This window comes from Cebus imitator, unplaced genomic scaffold (assembly GCF_001604975.1).
Source record: "Cebus imitator isolate Cc_AM_T3 unplaced genomic scaffold, Cebus_imitator-1.0 Scaffold106, whole genome shotgun sequence".
Taxonomy (NCBI): Eukaryota; Metazoa; Chordata; class Mammalia; order Primates; family Cebidae; genus Cebus; species Cebus imitator.
Genome location: NW_016107421.1, coordinates 2226845 through 2235241, shown reverse-complemented (window position 1 = coordinate 2235241; position 8397 = coordinate 2226845). Strand labels below are relative to the sequence as shown.

Sequence of the window (8397 nt, the reverse complement as noted above, 5' to 3'; positions counted from 1 at the left end):
CACCAGCCTCAGCCTCCCAAAGTTTTAGGATTACAGGCATCAGCCACTGCGCCTGGCCAATCCTAAGGTCTTAATCCATAAAGAGAGTCAAGGATGGTGAAATTGGAAGCCTTGAAAGTGTCACGGTGGATGGGTGACTTGCACTTTCTCAGCTGGATTCCATGCCCTTTCTCATCAATGATGAATGACGACACCATCTGAGAAGCAATCGAGAAAGCTTATTTCTGAGATTATGATTCCAATCTGTTCATTATGTTACCTGTCCTGGGGCCTCTGGCATTTTCCCAGCCGTGAGCAGAGCCCCCTCTCCATTCTACGGAGTCCTTGGGTCTTGGAGTTGTTGACAGGAATTTGCCAAGGTCTGGAGGAAATTGGGTCCCCATAGGTGGCTTCCCCACATGGACAGCCATCTGCGACAGGATGAAGAATCACTTCTTCAGGCTATCAGATGCTTTGGTCCTTGGGCTGCTCCTAATATTTTTTCCGAAAAGCTAACACAAGATGGGATGCTTCCTCCCTCTTTTAAGTAGACTTGGCAAGGGCCTTATTGTTCATATAAACAACAGTGAGAAAAGCTATCCATGGCTTTTTAAAAAATCCTTTGCCCAAATCAATACAATTGTTTCTGTTCTGAAACCCAGTGTATTAAATTGTGTGTACCAGTGTTGTCCAATGGAAGTTTCCAGAATGATGAAAATATTCCATGCTGTACTACCCCACATAGTACTCGCATGTGGCTAGTTAGTAGTGCCTGACCTATGGCAACTGCAACTGAGGAAGTGACTCTTAAATTTTATTTTATGTAATTTAAATGTGAATAGCCACGTGTCATCTACGTAACTTTTACAGTTATGCACTTTCTTATAAAGTTTAATATACACTGACATATGACCCGGCAAGCCAATTCCTAAGTATTTATCCAAGAGAAATTAAGGCAAACAAACACACAGAGAATCGTATGCAAATGTTTGTGGCAGCTTTATTCATAATAGACAGAGATAAGAAACCACTCAAATGTCTATCAGATGAGGAGCAGAAAAACAAATGATGGTATAGCCATGTAATGAAATATTACCCAAAGATAAAAAGAAACACACTTCTGATACACAGCAACAATTTGCTAAATGAAAGAGTGTCTAATTATATGATTTCACTTCTCTAGAGAAGTCAAAACTACAGAAACAGAAAGCAGAGCGGTATGCTGGGAGCAGAGGGGAAGGAAGAACCACCAGGAGGCAGAGGGGACTTTTTCCAAAAATTGACACATTCTATTTCTCGAATATAGGAAGTGGTGGTTGCCTGACTGTCTACTGTCTGCTGTCACAAGGCTCATTGAGCTGTATACTTAGAAAGGGTGACTTTTGGTGAGCCCTGGATGTTGCTGTGGAAACGACTCAACCAGTACCCCTCAGGACTCGTGAACCGCCACATACCATCGTGGGAGCCTGCGTATGGTCCCCTGTGCCGGCCCCACCTCTACTCCCACGGAGTTCACCTGGCCACATCAATAGGACTGTGGCTGTTGCCTCCTCCTTCAGGGCCAGACTCTGCCCAGCCAAGTCGACTTAGGTGCTCCTCTTTGCATTGCTGTTGGGTGGAAATAACCCTTTCCCGGCAGTATAGACGGTGGCCTGCAGGAGAAGATGCCCTTTCTGTATTTCCGTAAGGCAGGAAGTCATGATGCAACTTAACGCATTTTCATCAGATTTCCTCCGATATCCTCTGAAGTGTGTGTGGGAATGATGTGTACTGCCAAGAAGCATGGGATCTGATTCCAGCCTCCAGCTAGTATCCTCATCTATGAGAATGAAATCAAGGGGAGAATGTGCTTGTGCATTCTGCCAGTTCAAAAGTTTTCAAAGTTTTCAGATTGCACCCAAGCAGCTGAACAGCTAAAGAATAACCCACGACTTGTTACTTGTAACAGGGATTCCTGAGGCAGCTAGAGAAGCTATCCAATTTTTTATGAGGTTACCTGTGGGGGCAGAGTTTGGCAGAAACAGTGGAACAAATTTGACTGGAAACAACCATTGATCCTGAATACACTGGATGACGAGGAGCTCGCCAAAAGGAAAAGCATCATGGATTAACTTTTTGAGAAAAACCAGAAGAAGGATGATTCAAATTTTGTATATGACATTGAGGTCAAACTCCCACAGGATGAACAACTGTAGTCCCGTGGCTGGGACACAGTCAGCTCAGGAGTTCCGATGCGAAGCACTCAAAAAGTTTATTAGGCTAGCAGAATATTCAGGTTCATATAAATAATATTGATTTGTTCTGGAAAAATCTTTACAGAACACTAAGGTGTATATATTGAGTCATGAGGGGACTGACTATGTTACTTTTCAAAACCAGGACAGAGTATCCACTATGTAGGTGCACGAGGAAAATAGGAAAAATGGAATAAAGGAATCTGCCGTTTTTTTTTCTTTTTTGAGACAGGGTCTTTCTCTGTCACCCAGGCTACAGTGCAGTGGTGAGAGCTCACTGCAACCTCTGAATCCTGGGCCCAAGCAATCCTCCCACCTCAGCCTCCCAAGAAGCTGGGACTACAGGCGTGTGCCACTACACCCAGCTCATTTTTTTTTTTTTGTAGAGATGGGGTTTTGCCTTGTTACCCAGGCTGGTCTCAAACTCCTGGACTCAAGCAATCTGCCCACCTAGGCCTCCCAAAGTGCTAGGATTACAGGCATGAGCCATCGCACCTGGCAGGAATCTGCCTTTAAGGAGCCTATCATCTGATTGGAAGATGTCAAAAACTTGTGAAAAGGTAGTTAGCAGTATGGGGCAACCTAAAGATTGGAGCCAGATGCTTGACAATGGCTAAAGAAGGTCAGATGGCCCAGATGACTGTAGAGTAGAAGAGCAAAGGAAGATTTTGTCCTTTAGTGAAGAGATAGGACTTTGCTGGCCCTTGAAATGATATTTGGATAGAAGTTGTGTAGGATTCTAGAGAAGAGCAACTGAAAAGAAGGGGAGCAGAGATAGTAAAGAGAATATATATAAGTGTATATGTGTGTGTGTGTGTGTGTGTGTGTGTGTGTGTGTGTATTTATATAAATGTATATGTATTTAGGAACAGTAAGTAAATTATAGTTTGACAAGACTGGGGTCAGGGTCGATCTGGTTTGGCTGTGTCCCCACCCAGTCTCATCTTATAGTTCCCATAATCCTCACATGTCGTGGGAGGGACCTGGTGGGAAGTAATCAAATCATGCGGGTGATTTGGCTTTGCTCCATGCATCTTCCATGGCCAAGGCCTCTTCTCCTCCAACACCTGGGGGCTAGTGCCCTACTCCAAGCCCATCACCACTGTTGTGGGAGAGCCCATCACCATCCCCAAACCGGAGCACCCGACCCAGCAGGACATCGGGTTACCCTTATGCTGTTCTCATGATAGTGAATGAATTCTCACAAGATCCGACGGTTTCATACGGGGCTTTTCCCCACTTTGCTTGGCACTTCTCCTTGCTGCTGCCATGTGAAGAAGGACATGTTTTCTGCCCCTTCCACCATGATTATAAGTTTCCTGAGGCCTCCCCAGCCATGCAGAGCTGTGAGTCAGCTAAGCCTCTCTTCTTTAAAAATTGCACAGTCTTGGGTATCTTCTTCATAGCAGCGTGAGAAGAGGCTAATACAGGGGCTATATTTGGTTACCAGGGAATTATCTTTTTGTGTATTTAATTCTGGAGAAGTCTCTGCAAAATGCCTGCAGCTGCAAGTAGATGTCACTTTATGGACAGAAGGGGAATTCTGTCCCTCGGGTGTCAGGAAACATACATTGAAGACATTCTGAAGCCCTGGACCTTCTCCCATAAATAACACGTTTGTTTATGAAATGGGAAATCCTCCTACAATAAATGAACAATAGATATTGTCAGTTTAGGGCTACTCAGGACTTTGAATCTACAAGCGAAGATCTTTGTTTAGCATGGTTATCTGGGATTTCACACATCCATTCTTACTGTAATATTGCTTACTTGCTAGAAACTCTGTTTTCTATAAGAAAATTAATATTCATTGAATAAAGCTATAAAAACAATTTTTAAAAATTGGTGAATTTTATTGTGTAAATTATACTTCCATAACGTAGCTTTTAAAAACTCTATATAGCTTTTAAAATGAAAATTAGGAAATTCGTTTCCTTCAAGGTTCACTCTTACTTCTCTTTTCACCTACATAAATGACCAGGGCAAACACTGAAAGCCAAGTTGTAGGTACCATCAGCAAGCCAGCCAGTGAAATGAAGCCCTCCCGGATCCGTCAGGTCCATGATTTGAAAGAAAGCATATAATTTTCCAAGAAACCACGTGCACCCTTGAAGCTATAGTTCCATGCATTACCATGAAGTCAGGCTGACGCAAGACAAGATCGTCTCATGAGCCGCTTTTGCCCTCTCTGAACGGAACGCTTCAGGACCAGTGTAGACGCAACACTGGGACAGAGACAAATGCCCTGGGGAAATCCATCACCCCCAGTCTGGAGCAGGAGGCAGGGACGGAGCCAGCCAGTCCATGCCAAGATCACCACTGAGCACAGCCGCGGAGCAGTTAATCCGCTGTGCTTTGAATGCTCACAGCACCCAGCATTGTGAAGTCAGAAAGGGATCAATTTTCATAAATACGAAGAACCTCAGTTTGAAGGATAAGACTGAACCCATTAGACTCCTGGAGAGGCACATTCTTAGTGAAGGGTGCACAAAAGCATTGGATCTTAGCTATAAAGATTGCAGGAGAGCAAACACTCCCAGGAGCAGTGAGGGGCTGTCTACCAGCCCTAACTCAGAACCTCAGGATCATTACTTATCCCGTGATGAAGCTCTTACTCCCTGTCACCAGCTGTTAGCATCCAAAGGTGGAATGAGAATTCCTCACACCCGGAATGACGTCCAATCTGGAGATGTCTCCTGCCAGGAAGAGTGTCCTCACGGAAGCCACCCTCCAAGTGTAAGCTTCAGGGACGGTGGCTGCTGAATGCACAGAAGGCAGGCGGGGGAAGCTGCCTGTAAGAGTCAAAGCACCTCACACATGGCTTCACCCCGTTTCCTCCTGAGACTCCACTAAAATACAGCAAAGGTTTTCACTTGTGTCTTTTGTTTTATTCTTTAGTCATAAATCTCCGAGGGCAAACAGAACAGAAGACAAGACAATAGCAAAAGCGATTTGCAAGCCAAAGGGTAGCAGGACCAGTTCCAACTGACTATCCAAAAATAGAACACGGAATCCTAATTTAGCAACTAAATTTCAACCCCAGAGAGCCAAGAAGCTCAGGGATTGGTGGCATCCAGCACCCTGGAAGGAGATGAGGGTGGGCTAAACACTAGAGGAAGAGTTGAAAGTCAATTAAAAGTACAGAGACTCCCAGATCTCCTTACTTTGCCCACCAACCAGATGACCTCACCTCCACCCTGGCGGAGACTAGAGGAGCTGCTGGAGGGGGAACAGACAGGCTCTGGTACGGGGGAAGCAGTACCTCGGGCCAGAAGCACCGTCCTTAGGGTGCGCAGGGAATAAAAGGACATCCGCTCTGCTTCTGCCAGGGGGATCCCAGAACCTCAGCCCTTGAGCTTCTAGGAATGAGTTTGCTGGAGTCTGGGAATCTGAATCAACATAAGAACGTAATTCCACAAATTGAACAGCTCATGCAGAACACCTAGAGAAAGTGCACTTTTTGTTTTTTGGGGTTTTTTTTTTTGGTTTTGGTTTTTGAGAGATGGAGTCTTGCTCTGTCACCCAGGCTGGAGTGCAGTGGCATGATCTGGGCTCACTGCAATTTCTGCCTCCTGGGTTCAAGTGATTCTCCTGCCTCAGCCTCCCGAGTAGCTGGGATTACAGGTGCCTGCCACCACACCTGGCTAATTTTTGTAGTTTTAGTAGCAACAGGGTTTCACCATGTTGACCAGGCTGGTCTTGAACTCCCAACCTCAAGTGATGTGCCCACCTCAGCCTCCCAAAGTGCTGGGATTATAGGTGTGAACAAGTGCACTTTTATCAAGACCCATCTTCCTACAAGGAACACACACAGAAAACACAGGAAACAAAAAGTTAAAAAAATAAAAAATAAAAAAAACTATCAAAATTCCAGCAAGGACTAAAGAGCAAAAATATAACGCTTTTAAAAGAGCAATGTAAGGGAATAACAACAAGCCTTCTGAAACTTTTTTAAAAAATAGAAGAAGACAGGAGAAATGTAACACTTAAATATTTTGAAACTAAAGTTTAAACAATTTTCCAGATCAAAGAAGAAAGGAAAGAGATGGAAGTCAGGAGAGAAAAGAGAATTCTATAACCAGTTCAGGAGTAACATCCAAATAATGGGAGTTCCAAAAAAGAGGTCGGTGAATGTGGTGAATGGGTGAACACAGTTAGAGAGAAGGAGTAAGTTCTCCCACTCCATAGCAAAGGAGGGTGACGATGGTTAACAGCATCTTATTGTATGTTTCAAAGTAGCTAGAAAAGATTTGAAAAGCTCCCAGCACAAAGAAAGGATAAATGTTTGAGGCAATGAATATTCCAGCTAACTTGATTTGATCATTACACACTATAGGCATGTATCAAAATATCACACGTACCCCCATACATACGTGCAATTATTACATGTCCATTAAAAAAAAAAAAGGAATAAAAAACAAAAGAAGAAGACAGAGGAGGGCAGGAGGAAAGTCCAGAAGTGAAGTACAGGAGTTTCCAAAGGGCAGGGCCAGCCAGTGCACAGCACAATAGATGCAAATAATCTCCCCAGGACACTTTGCCTTGGAAGTTACCAACACGGTGGACAAAAATAACACCTTCCAGCTTTCAGAAAAAACAGGGACAGCTTCAGACAAAGGATCCAGAATCGGTGTGCACTTTGAACTTGGCAAGAGCAATGCTGGGACAATAGAACAGTGTCTTCAAGACTCTGAGGAAAGGTGACTTCCAGCCTAGAATTCTATAGCCCTCAGTCTGAAGAGAGAGAAATACATTTCCAATTGTCTTGTGCAGAACACCAGTGAAGATGTGCTCCACTGAGTGGAGGGAACAGAGCAGGCAAGACAGGGCATAGAATCCAGGAGTATGTGTGTGTGGGGTGAAATGTTGAGAATACAACAACTATACAAACAAAACCTGTGAAGCGTGACTTAGGCTCTTCATCCTCCAGATCCTAGTGTTAACTGAATTCTCCCTGGCTTTCCGCTGCTGAGAGTAGCTTCCAGGCCTGGAGGCCTCTCAAAGTCCCCTGTATGTAAGAGTCAGCTGGCTCTGAGCATCCCAGCATCCCCAGGCCTCTCTATCCACTCTGGGCAATGGGCAATGTCCTGGGTAACTCCTGATTGTGAAGAGGGAGAAGGCAGAGCTTTTTGGTCATATGTAAAGTCCTCTTAGGATGAAAGGAGAAGATCCTATGACATCTTGGTTTTCTCTGTGAAGTTGGATGCGGGGTCGTCAGGAAGAGCTGGGAAGGGGACGTCGGGCTGGCGCATGGGGAGAGAAGGGGACGTTTGCAACAGCGGGAGCTACCTGGGGAGGGGCACACACTGGTGTGCAAGCTGCTGAGAGGCCTGAGCCGCATATGGAGTTGGGGATCGGGGTCTGTGGCGCTGGGGTGAGTTCCTGCAGCCCCACTCAGCATCGGTGTGGGAAATGCAATATGAGCTGCTGGGCGACTGAAGACAGGGATGCTGTGGGGCCGTGAGTCCCTGCAACAGGGCAAAAGGTGAAAACTGGGCTAGCAGCAGTAGGAGCAGGAGCAGGACTGGGGCCAAGGCCGGGCTCCAGGAGGACAGAGCAGCATGGACAGAGGGAGGCGGAAGGATAGGGGCCTGCGGCGTGAGGCTCCCACTGCATGCTTCAGCATGAGCTGCCGTGGGTGCTGGGTGGTGGGGGGCAGCATGGGGCTCCAAGGGGAGGAATCTGGGATGTGCATTTAGCCAGGAGCAGGCTGATCTCCCGTACCCCATCTCTAGCTCGACCCCAGGCAGCAGCTCTGGCAGGTCAAAAGCCTGCAATAGACAGAGAGGGGCAGGTCCTGGAGCTGTTTGGAGATTCAGTCCCAGCGAGATGGCCAGGACCACATGGCATGGTGGTTTGTCACATTAGAAAAGAGTGGGTTCAGGGGGGAGCCAAGGGAAACTGCGTTCCGGGAAAGACCTGGGACAGCCCACGGGAGCTGGGAGGAGGAGAGGGATTCAAGCTGGGAGGAGGAGAGGGGTTCAAGCTGGGAGCAGTTGGGAGAAAGATGAGACGAGGCAAGGTTGGGATATCTGCGGACAGGCCGGGCCTCATGTAAGCAGGCTCCGGAGAGGAGGCGGGGAACACGTTAGCAGGTAGCCTGGGTCTCAGCATCCTCACACACAACGCTTCCCCCAACCCGGGCTCCACACAGAGTCCTCCCCCAACCCGGGCTCCACGCAGA

At 46.5% G+C, this 8397-nt stretch overlaps 1 long non-coding RNA gene and 1 pseudogene across 1 annotated transcript in view; both read left to right on the top strand.

The window, feature by feature from the left end:
• The first annotated feature begins 1733 nt into the window (after nt 1-1733).
• LOC108310622 lies at nt 1734-2237 on the top strand (annotated as a pseudogene).
• Nucleotides 2238-3234: 997 nt separating this feature from the next.
• Nucleotides 3235-8397, top strand: part of LOC119472580 — a 12629-nt gene continuing 7466 nt past the window's right edge. Inside the window, exon 1 of the long non-coding RNA XR_005201727.1 lies at nt 3235-3376. This is a non-coding gene — a long non-coding RNA (uncharacterized LOC119472580). The remainder of the gene's footprint in view (nt 3377-8397) is intronic.